The sequence below is a fragment of the Papio anubis genome, chromosome 18 (assembly GCF_008728515.1).
Source record: "Papio anubis isolate 15944 chromosome 18, Panubis1.0, whole genome shotgun sequence".
In the NCBI taxonomy this organism is placed as follows: Eukaryota; Metazoa; Chordata; class Mammalia; order Primates; family Cercopithecidae; genus Papio; species Papio anubis.
In genome coordinates, this window is record NC_044993.1 from 42,668,413 (window position 1) to 42,686,628 (window position 18,216).

The 18,216-nt window shown below is 37.1% G+C and overlaps 1 protein-coding gene across 1 annotated transcript in view; it reads left to right on the top strand.

The window, feature by feature from the left end:
- Nucleotides 1-18,216, top strand: part of LOC101018926 (T-cell immunomodulatory protein) — a 202,296-nt gene that overhangs the window by 176,083 nt on the left and 7,997 nt on the right. The gene's annotated exons all lie outside the window — the stretch shown is intronic.

The following is an 18,216-nucleotide window of genomic DNA, read 5'->3' on the forward strand; positions in this document are numbered from 1 at the left end:
AGTGAAGAAGAAGAAATGCAGATGTAGCATTAGCAAAGTCAACATAATAGGAAATGTAATTTTATTAGGAGAACACACAAAAAAAAATTTAACAATCAAAAAAGAAAAATCCTGTTCTGGTTTTTTAACTCTATAGGAGACACAAAAGCTATAATATCTTTCAATGTTTTCTCTTTATTTCTTAACTTCATTGAGGAAAAACTCATATTCTAGATAGATGTTCCCACTGGTTTCACTTAGTTGCTGTAGAATTTCTGAATAACTTGGTAAATAGCCTGGAATTTTATTTTTTTAATTGTTCTTTACACAAAACATTTATTTTTCATTACAGTTTAGTGAACAGTTTATTAACCATTATAATAATACATTTGACTTAATTATGTATATTCACCAAAAGTAGTAATTGAGAAGATTAGTCCTCCTTTATTTCAAGATTTTACTTTATTTGTATTTATTTATTTGAGACAAGGTCTCACTCTTGTCACCCAGGCTAGAGTGCAGTGGTGTGATTATAACTGACTGCAGCCTCAACCTCCTGGGCCTAAGAGATCCTCCCACCACAGCCTCCCTAGTAGCTGGGACTACAGGTGTGCACCAACACACCCAGCTTATTTTTTATTTTTTGTAGGGGTGAGATTTCACCATGTTGCCCAGGCTGGCCTTGAACTCTTGGGCTCAAAATACAGCCTAGGCCTCCCAAAGTGCTATATTTAACATTTTAAAAATCTAAAATAGGACTTTTGAATGTAGGCTTTATTGAAACAGAAGAAACGAAAATTTTTTAATAAAATAGGCCTGGTTGCCCATTTTTTGAAATACACTTAAATGTAAAGGATAGATAAGAAAGAACAAAAGAATGAATGATGAGTGAAAAATATTTTAACCTCTGCAAGCCTAGATCTGAAAAAAAAAATTTTTTTAATAAAATTAAAATTTTACAAAATATTTTAACCACTACAGTTTTGAGATCTTGTGGTTTTCCATCCAACATGTAAAGAGGTTGGAAGGTGTACTCTTATCCTCACCAAAAAAAAAAAGAACAAACTGAAAATCAACAACTCTTCTTAGATCCATCAAAAAATGAAGACACGGGACAGACCACTGTCCCCAAAACTAGAAAAGGCAAATACAGAGAATCACAGATTACTGAGTGGAAGCCACAGCTGGAGCTAGCAACTGGTAGGAACACTTCAAGGGTGATTGACTGATTGCTAGAGACTGAGATTGAGACTCGTTTAAAACATTAAAAACTCCTGGAGGCCCAGTCTTAGAGTACCTATCAAGTTCTCAGAGTCAAAGGCTGAGGGGAAAATGCCCTTGTGTTTCTGTGTGTATAGAGGGAAGAGAGTAAACATTTTAAAACAAATAAACTTCCAGAGCTACTGCTCTCCTTAACAAAGGCCTGTCCTCAAGGGAAACTATTTTACCAACACCTAACCAAGTTGGGTTTTACCAGAGTCTAACTGACATGAGAGAAGTGAAATACCCAACTCTAGCCCCCTTTAGCCTGTCTCACCTAAGGTGGCAGGTGGGTGGTTGGGGAGACAAGACTAATAGTTAAAGGACCATTAAACACTTACCCTCCCCCGACACCTTGCCACCACATTAATCAGTCTGCTATATAATAGAGATTATAGTTCAACAAAGCTCAGGCCCTATTTCAGAAGGAATCTCTAGTGTTCCATAATGAGAGGATGAAGAAGTCAGTAATAATAAATAATAAAAAGGAGTCTCTAGGGAAACCCAAATACTACAGGGGAAACAAAAATAACCATTAGATGATGTTTTCGCCTCTGACATCTACAGCTGCAACTACCAGTAAATGCAGCCTAACTCATAGCTAGATAAACATAAAACCTCACACTAAATGCCTATTTACCTTGTTCCTTTTATGCAATACATCATGTACAGCTTTCAACAACAAATTACAAGCCACACTAAAAGGCAAAACAAACAAAAGCCACACACTCTGAATGGATAAAGCAAGTAGACTCAGTTATGCCAAAGACAAGACTGTCAAATTATAGAGACAGGGAATTTAAAATTAACTGTGGGCTAGGTGTGGTGGCTTACACCTATAAGCCAGCACTTTGGGAGGCCAAGGCAGGCGAATTGCTTGAGCCCAGGGGTTCGAGACTGGGCTGGGCAACATGAGGCAACCCTATTACTACAGAAATACAAAAATTAGCCAGGCATGATGGTGCTTGCCTGTATTCTCAGTTACACAGGAGGCTGAGGTGGGCCTTAAGCCTAGGATATCGAGGTTGTAGTGAGCCAAGATTGCACTCCAGCCCAGACCAGCGACAGACCAAGACCCTGTCTCAAATAAATAAATAAATAAATAAATAAATAAATCAAGGCTAGGCACGGTGGCTCACACCTGTAATCCCAGCACTTTAGGAGGCCAGAGTGACCTCTGGCCTCACCTGAGTTCAGATGTTTGAGACCATCCTGCCCAACATGGTGAAACCCTGTCTCTACTAAAACCACAAAAAAGTTAGCCATGTATGGTGGTATGTGCCTGTAATCCCAGCTACTTGGGAGGCTGAGGCAGGAGAATTGCTTGAACCCAGGAGTTGGAGGTTGCAGTGAGCCAAGATAGTGCCACTGCATGCCAGCCTGGGCGACAGAGTGAGACTCCATCTCTAAATTAATTAATTAACTGTGATTAATATGCTAAGAGCTCTTATGGAAAAAATGCTAGAAATAAAAAACACTGTAATACAGGCCTGTCCAATCTTTTGGCTTCCCTGGGCCAACTTGGAAGAAGAATTGTCTTTGGCCACACATAAAATACACTAACACTAATGATAGCTGATGAACTAAAAATTTAAAAAAAAAAAAAAAATCTCATGATATTTTAAGAAAGTTTATGAATTTGTGTTGGGCCACATTCAAAGCCACCCTGGGCCACATGTGGCCTGTGGGCTGTGAGCTGGACAAGTGACTTGCTGTAAATACGAATGAAGAATGCCTTTGATGGACTTAGACATGGCCAGGGAAAGAATTAGTGACCTTGAAAATATGTCAACTGAAAAGTGAGGAGAAAAAAGAAAAATACAGTTTACCTTAATGAACATTCAGGTATAAAATGCTACACTAATAGCCCCCAATAATTCATGCCTCCCCAGTATTCGTACCATTATTAGCCCCAACCCACAGCCAAGGAGACATCAGCAAACATGACCCAAGTAGAACTCTGATAGCCCTTATACTGTGGGACTTGCCCTCTTGGAGTGTGGCCTTGAGAAAGCATGTGAAAACAGCCAGGCTAGTCTCCTTCAGGAAGAAAGACCATGAAGAGGCAGGCCAGTGCAGTCAACCCACCGAACCCCAGCCCCAGGTAACACACCAGCTGAGTGCAGCCACATGAATGACTTAGTCAAAACCAGCAGAAACTGCCCAGTCAACCCACTGAATCATGAGAAATAAAATGATTCTAGTTGTAAGCCAGTAAATTTTAGGTTAATTTGTTACACAACAATAATTGCAAGAAAGAATGTAGTATTCTGCTTTGCTTCATGAGCCAAATATAAACGAGTTTACAAAGATGGAAGTACTGACACTGATGAAGACATATGTTTGGGCAGCTCAGGCATGAGTGGATAGGAAAGGGATAGAAACGTAGAGAAGCGGAAGGTGATGATTTAAAAGTTTAAAAGAATATGCATACTGACAGTCACAACTTTAATCATGTCCTCTAGCAAGAAGGTACACATGAGAGAACTGACTTTGCTAAAGGAAAAATTCGAAGGTATTTTTGTGTTTTATGTCTATTGATAGCTAGTAATTGCCTCTAGGTCTCTCCAGGTTGAGTCACATGTATGTAATAATAGCTACCTAGTCTAATAAACATTTCTTTTAAAATCACATGTTTCAGTAAAAATAACCTATCTTGCAATTTGGGACTAAAAAAATCTCTTCTCACCTTTGGTTTTAAAGTAGTTAAGCATCTTTTATCCATGTCCCAGAACTAAGAAGTTTTGCTCCCTTGTCTTTTCTTTTTTTTTCCTTCCTACTAAAAAAAGGTCTCTTATAAGTGAAATGACCATTGGTTTCCCTCTCAGAGAGGTACAGATCTCCAACATGGAAAATTGAGTGCACTAAGTCATAAGTCAGGCTTTCCCATTTAGCTCATTTATACAACATTGTTCACTTTGGAACCTGAGGGATTTTTTTTTTTTAATCCAGAGGATGACAGCTGAAACATAATTGCACATACCCTCAGAAAAGTTGACCACCCTAATGCAACTCAAAAGGAACACCTACCATTAAATTGGAACTCCACAAGCAATAACACCTAATACAGTTTGGTTTTATGGGAGCTGTGTGGATTTCTTTTATTGTTTCCCTTTGCATTATTTTTCACATGCATTTGCAATGGTTTTTTACCATTCCTTCATTAGAGGCTTTTGTGAATTAAGGTTAGAAAAGCAGTTAACAAAATCAAACTACTCAGTTCTTCAAAAAATTAAACACAAAGTTAGCATATGACTCAAAATTCCACCCCTAGGTATATTCCCAAGAGAACAGAAAACATATCCACATAAAAACTTGTACACGAATGTTCATAGCAGCATTATTCATAATTGCCCAAAAAGTGGAAACAGACCAAATGCCCACAAACTGATGAATGGATAAACCACAGATATGGTATATCCATACAGTGGAATATTATTCAGTCACAAAAACATGAAACGTGCAACAATATGATGAACCATGCTAAACTATTCTAAGAGAATACAACCAGACACAAAAGGCCACATATTGTCCAACTTTATTTATATGAAAGGTCCAGAATATGCAACTTCGTAGAGGTAGAAAGGACAGTAGTGGTTACCAGGGGCTGGAGGGAGGAAGAAATGGGAAGTAACTGCTCTTGGGTGTGGGGTTTGTTTTTGTGGTAATGAAAATATTCTGGAATTGGTGTCAGTTGCACAGCCTTGTCGGTGTACTAAAAACCACTGAATTGTACACTTTAAACTGGTGGGTTTTGTGGTACGTGAATTATATACCAATTTAACACAAAAGAAGAGACACAAAAACTACTCACATTCTAAATTTATAACTAGGAAGTAGGTTGACAGAGCTTGAACCAGGGTTCCAAGTTTCTTCATTTATTCCAAAAAAGAAATTAGAACTTCCATTAAAAACCTTTTATGGGGCTGGGTGTGGTGGCTCACGCCTGTAATCCCAGCACTTTAAGACGCTGAGGCAGGTGGATCACTGAGGTCGGGAGTTCGAGACCAGCTTGGCCAACATGGCAAAACCCTGTCTCTACTAAAAATACAAAAATTAGCTGGGCGTGGTGGCACACACTTGTAATTCCAGCTACTTAGGAGGCTGAGTCAGGAGCATTGCTTGAACCCCAGGAGGCGGAGGTTGCAGTGAGCCAAGATAGCGCCACTGCACTGCTTTGTAGTTTACAAAGCACTTTTATAATACATTAGAAGTTAAGTACTATCATCTGGTAATTTCCTCACTGAATCCATGCAGTAGATGATACTGTTTGGTATAGTTATTCTAATTCTACAAATGAGGAAACATTCCATTATATTTTCGTTTTTGTACCTTTAAGCATCTCCAGATCAAGGTTTGTCTCTCATCTGTGTAAAAGGTATACAGTGTACATTCACTAAATGTTTAGATGAATGAATACACAAACTAAGGCTCAAAGGGGTTAAGGGATTACTAAAGATCAAATAAATCAGTGTTGAAGTACATACCTTTGGCATCCAAATCCCATGTGTTTCCCATAATACCATATTTACAAGTCTCCTGTGTTCCCTACACATTTGTTCAAGCCCCATTAGGTAAGCTGATATCATGTTATTATTCAAAGCCCAAGTGGATGTCTTCCACAGTGATCATTGACATGGCATATTATAAGACCTCAAGGAAAACTAAAGTTAAACGACTGCACAAATTTATTTACTCCCAAACCTTCAGTTTATTACAGCAGACATCTCTACTAAGTGCCTACTGTGTGCCAGCCACTATGCTGTATTCCCCGGGAATAGAGCATGAAAATGAATAATTACCTAGACTGGAAGTACCTAAGCACCTCTTTTAATGAAACATTTTTCTGTCTACCACATATTTCATCACTTCATCCTATCAGCTATCTATAAACTGAGTTCAGATATAATTTAAAATACGCCAAAGGAGTAACAGTCAGTGGATTCCTTTATTCACAATCATAACTCAACTTTCAGGAAAAGAAGACAACCGTCGTTTTAAGAAGTTTTCCATGAACAGTGATGATCCTAACTTCCAAAATGTAAGAACTCAGCATTTGAGCATGGAGCCTCACAAATTCCCCATATACTATTCACTTAGGGTAATTTGAGATCTTTCTGGAGCCACATTCTAGAGATCCACATACTTTCAAAAGGTATTATAACTACTTCTCTCATGGATTATGGCTTTCGGTGAAGACAGCTTATTTCTTCTCTTTATGCTGAGCACTAAGTAGGACTGTTTTAAAACCAGGAGCATTTATATAGTGACACTAAAGTAACACAGTTCTTGCATTTGTAATTTTGTCACAGAATTCACTCACATTGGAAACTAGATATTCCCAAAGTCCAAGTAAAATGGTGTGCCTTAGTTGTACAGGCCAGGAGAAGATTTTACCACCAGGCAGGGACCAGCTGCTATGTTCTTTTTTCTGTGTGGGTAACCATCCATTTAATTAAAGTCAGTGAATTTTAAAACAGAAAAAAAGAGGATAAGCTGTATGATTTAACAAGTGTCTTAAATGTCAAGTGACTATAGCCTAAAACATCTCCAAATTTTAAAATTAAATGTTAATATTTTTATTCTCAGTCATAATATCCTTTGGCTTATTTTTACATTCAAAATCTATTTTGTCCTTTTTGTTTTCACTTCTGAATTCTGGGGGTCAAATTATAATATGATATTGTACAATTAAGTTTATCCTGTTAACAATAAATAACCTCTTAGCAATTACTGTACTCTATATTATAGGAATTAGTTATCCAAATAGCTAAATACTTCAGCAATTAATTTAAATGTTAAAAATCATCACTGCTGTAATACATTTCATCACTTGCTTTCTTCGGCCAATATTCTAGACTAGTTGATAATTTTTATTTAAAAGGTGGTCCCTAGGATATTACTAGAAATTAGTATAACAACTATGATCTTCTGTTATCCAGAATATTCAGGGCATTGGGTTCTCAGAGCAAAACAAATATTTAAATAAAAAGTCATTAAAATCACCTTATGTTAATTGATATATATATAATTACAATATGTATACGCAGCATCTAACATACATATTCTTTTCTAAAAGTTTACATGTCAGTTGTTTGATACATGGAACACTTTTTTGAAACATATCAAGGAAATAATCGCATTATCAGAGTAGACCATAAACTCCAATTTAATTGCTAGACTTTTTTCTGGCTAGATCATCTGATTTTATATACATTTATAATGAGCCTCATCACATTAAATAACACAAATTATTACCCCAAGTTGGCATTTAGAAACAAGGGAGTATGATAATTGTAGCTCAGAAGATTTTAATAGATACATCAGCCTGGTGATGTGACTCACACCTGTAATCCCAGCTACTCAGGAGGCTGAAGTGGGGGGATCACTTGTAGCTCAGAGCTCAAAACCAGCCTGGGCAAGATAGTGAGACTTCTTCCCTTAAAACATTTAAAAAACAAAAATAAATTAGCCAGATATGATGTCATGTACCTATACTCCCAGCTACTCTGGAGGATAAGGCGAGAGGATCACTTGAGCCCAGGAGTTCAAGGCTACAGTAAGCTATGATCACACCACTGCACTCCAGCCTGGGTGACAGAGCAAGACCCCCATCTCTGTTTAAAAAAAAAAGAAGATGAAGAAACGAAGATGTATAAGAAACCCTATTAGCAATGCAGTTAGACTAGCAGCAAAGGAAAGCAAGTGATAGTGTATGTCTCAGCCTCCCAAGTAGCTGGGATTACAGGCATGTGCCACCATGCCCAGCTAATTTTGTGTTTTTAGTAGAAGCAGCATTTCACCATGTTGGTCAGGCTGGTCTCGAACTCCTGACCTCAAGTGATCCACCCGCCTCAGTCTCCCAAAGTGCTGGGATTATAGGCATGAGCCACCACGCCCGGTGAAAACTGTTATTTTTTTAAAATTATATAAATAACGTGTACTTGAAGTATATTGGAAAATCAGACTATAATGCAGGCCTGGACAAAAGAACACAGGCATTTGAATCTGGTGGTTGGAGTGTCTGATATCACAAATGCCTTTAATGTATTATAAAATATTAAAAACGTATCACAGATACTTTACCTTTGGGTAGACAATCATGATGTGCTAATATTTATGTGGTATAAATTGATGTAGTATTTTTTTGTTGTGTAATACCTTATTTCAACTGGAATATGTTACAAGTGTTAGGTCTGACACATTTGGGGGATTAAAATTTCTTTCAATTATTCATTAATTTAACAAAAATATATTGAGTGGCTAATATATACCAGACCTGTTCTCAGCTCTTAGAATATAAAAGTGAATAAAACAGACTCAAATCTCAGCCCTCATAGAGATTGCATTCTAGTGGGGGAAGACAGACAATCGGCATAGTAAGTAAGTTATTTAATACTTTCTCGTGTTAGCCAGTGTTAAGTACTGTGGGTGGGAGGAAGAGGGAATAAAGCAGAGTAAAAGGGATTGGGATTGCTGGGCCAGAGGGTCTTCGATTGTATGTAGGATTATCAGAGCAAGCCTCTCTGAAAACATGCCATTTGAACAAGGATTTGAAGGAGGTAAGGGAGTTAGACATGTAGTTATCTTTGGAAGGTTATTCCAGGCAAAGAAGAAAGCCAGTGCAAAGGCCCTAAGATATAAGCACTCCTAGAATTTCCAAGGAACAGTGAAGAGGCCAGTAAGTTACAGCAGAATGAAAGAGGGAGGTTACAGAGTAGAAAATGAAGCCACAGTTAAATGGGAAGTGGAGAGTGTACGCTAAGTAGGACATAGGAAAAGATTGTATTCTGAGTGAAACTGTGGACTATAGGAGGAACAACAGTTAAAGTGAGGAAACTAACTAGAAGCTATTAACATACTTCAGTTTAGGAACATAACTATTTGGGGTAAATAATAAGAATAATTCAGGCAAAAGTTGGTGGTGGCTTGGACCAAGGTGATAGCAGTAGAAATAGAAATGAGTGTCTAGAGTGTGTACACATTTTAAATTGTAGATATATATTCAATTTCTTGGCAGATTGAATATAGGATACAAGAAAAAGAGAGGCCTATAATTATAACTATAGGGTTGCTGGCATGACCAAGTGGAAAGTTGGAGTGGCCATAACTGAGATGGAGCAGGTAGGGGGAATAAAATCAGGGATTATGGGGGTTTTTTTGTTGTTGTGTTGTTTTGTTTTGAAATGGAGTCTCACTTTGTTGGCCAGGCTAGAGTGCAGTGGTGCGATTGTGGCTCACTGCAACCTCCGCCTCCCCGGTTCAAGTGATTTTCCTGCCACAGCCTCCCGAGTAGTTGGGACTACAGGCATGCGCCACCACGCCTGGCTAATTTTTTTGTACCTTTTAGTAGAGACAGGGTTTCGCCCTGTTGGCCAGGCTGGTCTCAAACCCCTGACCTCAGGTGATGCACCCGCCTCAGCCTTCCAAAGTGCTGGGATTACAGGTGTGAGCCACCACACCCAGCCCCAGAGATTACGTTTTGAATATATTAATTTGGTAATATGTGTTAGACATGAAAATATTGATGTTTAGCATTTAGTTTGATATGAGAGCCTAGAGTTCAGAGATTGGCAGTCTATACTGGAATTATACATTTGGGAGTGTTGGGGACTAACTTAAGTCAAGTTAGTTACATATAAGTCTTACATTCTTTGATAGCTACAATAACTGTAGCTATCAAAGAATGTAGTTACCAAGCATTGGTAACTACAATTTTTTTTTACCAAGAAAAGTAACTACTTTTCTTACTATCAGTAAACATAAAAAAAATCTCTAACCAAATTCTGTGCAAATAAAGACATTAATGAAATAAACATTCATTAGCAAGCAGATACAAAACTATTCATATAATATGTTTTATATGCTCTCTGAGTATTTAGGTAATCCAGCCACTACTTTGCATGAATGGTTAACTTAAGGAAGATAAGACATATATCAGCAAAACTAAAAAATACCTTGAGATAACTAAAAACAAAACACAAACAAAACAAAACAAAACATACTGGATGAAGCGAAAGCAGTACTCAGAGGGACTTTATGGCTGTAAATGCAATGTTAAAAAAACAAAGATCGGCCGGGCGCGGTGGCTCAAACCTGTAATCCCAGCACTTTGGGAGGCCGAGGCGGGTGGATCACGAGGTCAGGAGATCGAGACCATCCTGGCTAACATGGTGAAACCCCGTCTCTACTAAAAATACAAAAAAATAGCCGGGCGAGGTGGCGGGCGCCTGTAGTCCCAGCTACTCGGAGGCTGAGGCGGGAGAATGGCGTGAACCCAGGAGGCGGAGCTTGCAGTGAGCCGAGATCGCGCCACTGCACTCCAGCCTGGGCGACACAGCGAGACTCCGTCTCAAAAAAAAAAAAAAAAAAAAAAAAAAAACAAAGATCTCAAATCAGCAACTTAATTTTATACCATAAGGAACTTGAAAAGAAGACCAAACTAAACTCAAAGCCAGCAGGAGGATGGAAATAATAAAGATTTCAGCAGAGATCAATGAAATAGAGAATAATAATCACAGAAATCGAAAAAGTTGGTTCTTTGAAAAGATCAACAAAATTGACAATCTATTAGCTAAACTGAGTTGTAAACAAAAGGGAAAAGGCAAATAACTAAAATCAGAAATGAACAATGGGACTTTGCTACTGACCTTATAGAAATTAAAAGGATTGATAATACTATGAACAACTGCATATCAACAAATTAGACAATCTAGGCCAGGCACAGTGGCTCATACCTATAATCCCAACACTTTGAGAGGCCAAGGCATGAAGAATGCTTGAGGCCAGGAGTTTCAGATCAGCCTAGGCAACACAGTGAGTCCTTGTCTCTACAAAAAAATTTAAAACTTAGCCAGGTGTGGTGGCATGCACCCATAGTCCTAGCTACTCAGGAGGCTTTAGCCCAGGAGTTCAAGGCTGCAGTGAGCCATGATTGTGCCACTGCACCCCAGCCTGTGTGGCAGAGCAAGACCCTGTCTCAAAAAAAAAAAAAAAGATAATCTAGATGAATCAAAGATGGGCCTGTAATCCCAGCACTTTGGGAGGCTGAGGCAGGCAGATCACCTGAGGTCAGGAGTTTGAAATCAGCCTGGCAAACATAGTGAAACCCCGTCTCTACTAAAAATACAAAAATCAGCTGAGTGTGGTGATGCATGCCTGTAATCCCAGCTACTCGGGAGACTGAGACAGTAGAATCACTTGAACACAGGAGGTAGAGGTTGCAGTGAGTCAAGATCACACTATTGTACTCCAGCCTGGACAACAGAGCAAGACTCTGTCTCAAAAAAAAAAAAAAAAAAGTGTTTCCTAGAAACACAGACAATTCAAAACTGACCCAAGAGGAAATAGACAATGTCAACCGACCTGTAACAAGTAAAGAGATTGAATCAGTAATCGAAAACCTCCTGAAAAAGAAAACTCAAGGACCAGATGGCTGCACTGGCGAAATTCTACCAACAATTTAAAGAAGAATTTCATCACTGTTATTGAAACTCTTACAAAAACTAGAAGAACAAATACTTCCTAACACATTCTGTGAGGCCAGCATTACTCTCATACCAAACCCAGACAAAGATACCACAAGAAAGCTACAGACCAATATCCTGTATGAATATTGATACAAAAATCTTCAACAAAATACTACCAAGCAAATCCAACAGCACATTAAAAGTGTTTATATATTATGACCAAATGGGATTTGTCCCAGGAATACAAGGATTGTTCAACATAAGATAGTCAATCAGTGTAATACATGGCATTAATAGAACTAAGGGAAAAATAATACATGATCATTTCAATAGATACTAAAAATAATTTGACAAAACTCAACATCCTTTTATAATGAAAACACTCAGCAAACTAGGAAGAGAATGGAACTTCCTTAACATCATAAAGGGCAGTTATAAGAAAAATCACACCTAATATCATCTTGTATAATGAAAAGCTGAAAGCATTTCTTCTAAGATCAGGAAGAAGATGAAGATGCCCACTTTCACTCCTCCTCTTCACCTTTTTACTGGAATTCCTACACTTAGCAATTCGGCCAGAAAAAGAAATAAAAACTTCTAAATTGGAAAGGAAGATGCAAAATGATTTCTATTTGCAGATGACATGATTCTGTATACAGAAAAATCTCATATAACTCACTAAAAAAAATACTACTGCAGCTAATAAACAAATTCAGCAAAGTTATAGGGAACAAGATCAACACCCAAAAATCAGTTGTTTCCATACACCAGCAAAGAAATTTTTAAAAAAGAAAAAAAAATAGTTCAATTTGCAACATTTAGAAGAGTAAAACACCTAGGAATATATTTAAGCAAGAAATTGAAAGATTTATCCACTGAAAACTAAAAACATTGCTGAGAGAAATTAAAGAAAATCTAATAAATGGAAAGGCATCCCATATTCATGGATTGGAAAACTTTAAGATAGCAATATTCCCCAAAACAATCTACAAATTCAAGTGGTCTGTTTGCAGAAATAAAAAGCCAACCTTCAAATTGATATGGAACTGTAAAGGGCCCCAAAAAGCCAAAACAATACTGGAAAACAAAAACAAAGCTGAGAGGACTTATACTTTCCAAATTCAAAACTTACTACGAAGCTACAGTAATCAACAAGTATAGTGCTGGCATAAAGATAGACATATAGATAGACATATAAGCCAATGGAATAGAACTGAGAGACCATAAATAAATCCAAACATCTATGGCAAATTAATTTTTGACAGGAGTACCAAGACCATTCAGTGGAGAAAGAAGAGTGCCTTCAACAAATCATACGAGAACATTTGTATAATGACATGCAAAAAAAAAAAATGAAGCGGGACTCCATATAAAATAATTAACTCATATATAATAATTAACTCATGGATCATAACTCATATATAATAATTAACTCATGCATGGATCAAGGACCTCAATATAAGTGATACAAAATTCTTAGAAGCAAACATAGAAATAGATCTGCATTTCCTCAGATTTGACAATGGATTGTTAGATTTGACACCAAAAGCATTAGTAACAAAATTTAAAAATAGATTAGATTCTGCAAAAATGTAAAGCTTTTTTGCATTAAAAAACATTTTTGGCCAGGTGCAGTGGCTTATGCCTGTAATCCCAGAACTTTGGGAGGCCACAGCATAAGGATCGCTTGAGCCCAGGAATTTGAGACCAGCATGGGCAATGTAGTGAGAGCTTGTCTCTTAAAAAAAAAAAAGTTTTAATTAGCCAGAGGCAGTGGCACAGGCCTGTGCTCCCAGCCTACTCAGGAAGCTGAGCTGGGATCACTGGAACCCAGGAGATGAAGGCTTCAGTGAGCCAGGATTGTGGTGCTGCACTCCAGCCTGGGTGACAGAGCAAGAGCCTGTCTCAAAAGAAAAGAAATTTTTTTTTTCTTTTCAACAAACTGAAAAGGGAGAAAATATTTGCAAATCTTATCTCTGATAAGGTTCTAGTATCCAGACTATAAAAAGAATGTTTACAATTCAACAACAAAAACACAAACAGTCCAATTATAAAATGGACAAAGGACCAGACATTTCTCCAAAGAATCCCAAAGTGAAAGATGTCCTACATAATCGGTCATGAAGGAAATGCAAATCAAAACCAGACTTCAAAACCACTAAGATGGTTTTAATTAAAAAGACTGAAAATGACATGTCAGCAAGGCTGTGAAAAATAGGAACCCTCATACATTCCTGGTGGGAATGTAAAATGGTGCAGCTGCTGTGAAAAACAATGTGGCAATTCCAAAAAAAATTAAACCTAGAATCACCATATGATCCAGGATTTCTGCTTCTTAATATATACTCAAAAGAATTGAAAGCAGGGTCTCAAAGAGGTATTTGTACATCCATGTTCATAGCAGCACTACTAATAATAGCCAAAAGGTAGAAACGACCCAAACATCCATCAATAGCTGGATGGATAAACAAATCAAAGTATATACATAAAATGGAATACTATTTTTCCATAAAAAACAGATGAAGTAATGATACTATAACTTATATGACCCTTGAAAACATTATGCTAAGTGAAAGAAGCCAGACACAGTTGGTCACATGTATGGTACCTTTTATATGAGGTATCTAGAGTAGACAAATCCATAGAGAATGAAAGCAGATTAGAGGTTACTGGGGGAAGAGAAAAGGGGAAGTAATTACTTAACCGGTACAGGGTGTTGGTATAGGATGATGAAAAATTTTGCAAACGAGAGAGAATTGATAGTTGCACAACATTGCAAATACACTAAAGGCCATTTGATTTTACACTTTATTAAAATAGTAAATTGTTAAAATAGTTAATTGAATTACAGCTCAATTAGAAAATAAGAATGGATTGAAATGGATGCTTTCATTGAAAGCTAATGGAAATGTAAAGTGATGCACCCTCTCTTTAGGAAACAGGGTTTCTATATTTAACAATAAGTTTTAAACTTACTACTCTTTGATCCAGTGTTCTGTATATAGGAATCAAACAAACTAATCTGGGTGCAAATAAATATTGATTTGCAGAGTTGTTCACTGAAGCTTTTTTTTTTAATAGTGAAGAATTAGGAAAATTCCTTTATTTCCAACAATAAGGAATTAATTTTTAAATAAGATATTATATAGGCAGAAAAATTATATTTTTGTAATGTTTGGGTAGATATCACTTTAGAAAAATAATTTTAGACGTATACATACTAATACATGTCTTTTCACTGTGTTTCCTTTGGCTTTCTCTTAATGGGATTTTAGTGTTTCCATCATTTTTCTCTCTGCTTATTTATTTTTCAAGAATTTTCATGATGACTAAATACTCATAAATAATACTGAGTGAAAATAGTACTAAACTATGCTAAAATGTATTTGTGCATGCACTTGCCTTGGAGAAGAAAAGTATGTGACCAAAAGTATGCTAAAATGTAATAATGATTATCTCTTCATTTTAAGTTGCTGGATAATTTTACTTTGATTATTCTCCTTAATACTTTTAAGCTTGCTTATTGCATAGGCAATTTTAATAGTATAAAGAGGAAAACAGAAGCCTAGTTTGATGTCATGTAGACAAAAAGAGTCAAACTTTAAGTCTTTTAATATAAGGGGTTGTGGAGACCAAGGTTTTATCATGAAGATGAAGGCTCCAGGTGGCAGGCTTCAGAGAGAGTAGATTGTAAATGCTTCTTATCAGCCTTAAACAGTCTTTTCTGTCAGTCCTAAGGGCTTTCTATTGATGTTAATGCTGGTCAGCTGTGCCTGAATTCCAACAGAAAGGAGAGTATAATGAGGCATATCTGACCCTCACTTCCCATCATGGCCTGAACTAGTTTTTCAGGTTAACTTTTGAGTGCCTGAGGGGAGGGTCCAACAGTTAGAATTTTATTTTTGGTTTACTTCTGTTAAGTCAGTCTTTGCTAGTAGTGTCATGAAATCAGCTTATGCTTAATTTTGGGTTTGTTTGTTTGTTTGTTTTTGAGACAGGGTCTCACTCTGTCTCCCAGGCTGGAGTGCAGTGGCACAATCACGGCTCACTACAGCCTCAACCTCCCCAGGCTCAGGTGATTCTCCCATGTCAGCCCCCACGTAACCGGGACTACAGGCATGCACCACCATGCCTGACTAATTTTTGTATTTTTTGTAGAGACGGGGTTTCACCACATTGCCCAGGCTGGTTTCAAAGTCCTGAGCTCAAGCAATCCACCTGCCTTGGCCTCCCAAAGTGCTGGGATTACAGGCATAAACGGCCTGTGTTTAATTTTTAATTCTACTCTGTAAGAATAAATTTGATCTTAATAAGATAGCTAACATGATTATTTACTATGTGAGGTACTCTACTTTTAAACATTATCTTTCAATCAGGTGAACTAATTCTGCAGCCCATGCTGTTCACTATACTGCTTTTCAGTTTCATACACATTGTTAATGCCTATCCTTAAATTCATGTTCCTTTTCATTATACCTTACTGTTTCCAACTTAAGAACTATATAAATAATCAGGTAAATATACTTTCCAGTGATTGCATATTTTTGGATAACATTAGTGATGTTTAGCAGAGTCCCTTTGAATATTAAAATATTTATATATTAATTTTGTCATTTAAATGTTAAGTTTAAGCACATAGAAAAATACCTAGAAAATCCATACATTCTATAAAAGTGAATTACAATAGGGAAAGACTGACTATTGGAATGGCAGTGTAAGGACCACACAAACTTGCTCTCCCAGAGCCCCCAAAAAGAACAACAACAAAAATATTGGCCAACCATATAGTATCCACCATTTCAGAACTCTGGAAATTAACGAAAGCCACACAATGGACTGAATATTGTCTATTCCAAGGAAAACTACTGATCCTTGATAAGACACTGAATCTATGGCATTTTTAACTTGGAGCTATTCCCATCCTGCCTCCCTTCTCAACTGAGTAGTGCAGTAGCCATGGAAAGCCAGCGGCTTCACAGCCAATGGATATGACCTCCTTGGAGCTGCATGAAAATCTCCATCCCTATTACTATCAACATTTTGGACTAGCAACTCCCTGGAAAATCTTCATTCTCAGCATCTTGGCTATTTCATTTGACTAGGGCATTACCAAAAACACAGTAATCTGCTGGCAACATCTCAGCTACCTAAGCCTGTGATTAAAGGTGGAGGAAACAAGAACTGGTCAAAATATAAGAGGAATTCTTAGAAAACTGGAAAACATAGGCAGCTTTAAAAAGCCACAGCATATTCTTGGGGATCTAGAAGACTGCAAATTCCTAGAAAGGAAAACACCTCATTCAAATACTCAGCTCCCTTCTGCTTCACCATGAAGCCCTGCATAAGCAGGAAATGAAAACTAAGGTTGTCCTTTAAACCATCTGAACTTTGAAGGCATGCCTTCACACACAAGTCACTCTGACAAAAAGTGGAAGATGTACAGGCAAGAGATTTAAGGAAATCTTACAACAAATCACTGGCTGACCACTAAATAATACTGACCTAGATATGCCAAGTAGGAAGCCAGATGTAGAATAAAAACTTTAAAAATTAAAAAGACCTTGGGGACAACCACTGCAGGGAATACGGAATCCACAGAATTCACTAAATGAAAAAAAAAAGTCACTAAACAAACAGTAACAAAAACAACAAATCTTTGGGTGGGGTTAAGTGATACCACAGTTATCAATATTATCTTAAAAGTCCAGTTTTCAACAAAAATTATAAGACATACAAAGAAACAGGAAAGTAGGCTAATACACATTTCTTTAAAAAAAAAAAAAAAGACAACAGAAAATGTGCCTACAGGGCCAGATGCTTTACTTAATTGATGTGTGTGTGTGTGTGTGTGTGTGTGTGTGTGTGTGTGTGTGTGTGTAGTGAGCATCTTTCATGTGTTTATTGACCATTTTCATGGCTAACGACTATTAGTCATTTGGGAAATGCACGTAAAAACCACAATGAGATACCACTTCACAACCACGAGCATGGCTGTAATACAAAAGACACAATAAAAAGTGTCACTGAGGATGTGGAAAAATTTGAACCATTATCCATTGCTGGTGGGAACATAAAATGGTGCAGGTACTTTGGAAACAGTTAGTTAGTTCCCAATGATGTTAAACACTCTTAGCTACATAATCAAGAGAAAGGAAAACAAGAGTAAATACAAAAATAAACCCTGTATATGAATGTTCACAGCAGTATTATTCTTAGTAACCAAAAATGGAAATGACTGAAATGTCCATCAATTAATGAAATTAATTAATGAAACAAAATGTATATATAACAAAGTGGAGTATTTATTATTTGGCAAGTAACAGTAATAAAGTATGGAAACATGCTACCATATAGATGAACCTTGAAAACATGCTAAGCGAAAGAAGCCAGTCACAAAAGACCACGTTGTATGATTGCAATTTATATGAAATCTTCAGAATAGACAAATCTATAGAGTCAGAAAGCAGATTAGTGACTACATACAGTTGGAAGTGTGTGGGCTGGAAAC